Here is a 1,280-nt window from a genome sequence, read left to right on the forward strand (position 1 = left end):
GGCAAGGATTTAGACATAGTGACATTGAAGAAACAGCGAAACATTTTCAACTGGGAAACGCGAGAACCTTGGAGGGGTAATTGTGGTGATAGCTTTCGCTTGTATTTGCTGCCATTGTCCTTCCAGACAGATGCTGATCGATCACTGAATTGTTCTGGCAGGATCCGTGTGTGTGTTCTGGGTGCAACCAGGATTTAGTTTTCCTTCGGATAATTCACAAGAAGAGAATTAAATCTTCATTTCCTGACTGGGAATGAAAGCCTGTTCTGGGCAATGGAAACTCAGACCCGAATGCAGGGATATCCATTGATACTGCAGTAGCCTTTGGGACCTGAACAAACTCTAGTGCCTGCTCTTCACGTCATAATCGTCTTCGTCAGCAGTGTTTCTCTCTCCAAGTTTCCAAGTCGGTTCATATTACCACTCTTGGTTTCAGTGTGAAGAAGGCAATGCTGTGATAATCTGCTGTTGTTCAGCAGATATATTGCAGCAAGTTAAGTAAAGACTGATGCTAACACGAGCTCGTTTTGAGCTGCGCTGATGTGTTGGCAGCAAGAAAGGCACCGTTCAACTCGCCTCATTCCGGATGACGGGCCCGAAATGCCCAGTGGGTTCTCGCTGAATTAGTTCAGGCTCTGGAAGGTAAAAAACTTCAAGTGTGAAAGTACAGTGAAAGGAAATGTTTCACAGAGTGGGGCATTCCAAGTGAAACAGTGACGGTGATTATGTTCGCTGATTTTTCACGTTGTGAATGCTGTTTCCCTGATGTGGACGTTTCCATTACCTATATACAAACTGTCACAGTCAGACCTGGTCTTTGGATCAGTGACGGAATTGGTAACACGCCTGACGTCGAATTCAGGGATTGTCGGTTCCCATGTAAAATCACAAGGATACAGCGTGCTAGTCCATTCCTGTTGTCTGTCAGGAACGGAAGGGTTTGGGTTTTCGAATTTATAGTTTCTTTCGTTCAATTCGAATTCTAGCTCAGATCAACGTCTCTCATTGTCTGTAGAACTGGCTTTGGTTTAACCAAAAGCTGCCTTTTGGAGGTTGAAGTTGTTAGTTGGAGCGGACATCTGAAGTGAAGCACAAGGAGCTGGTCAAATCCTGAGAACTCTGCCACTCTCGTGGAATGTGTCTGTGTGTCTCTTTCTGTGGGAGACACGACGTGGGTAATAACACAGTGTGACTATGTCAAACTTCAATCCCATTGTTGTGTCATCTAAGATTAAAGCGAGAACCTCACTGCTATTTGCACTGGAAACATCAGAACACAT

This window comes from Chiloscyllium punctatum, unplaced genomic scaffold, assembly GCF_047496795.1.
Source record: "Chiloscyllium punctatum isolate Juve2018m unplaced genomic scaffold, sChiPun1.3 scaffold_255, whole genome shotgun sequence".
Lineage (NCBI taxonomy): Eukaryota > Metazoa > Chordata > Chondrichthyes > Orectolobiformes > Hemiscylliidae > Chiloscyllium > Chiloscyllium punctatum.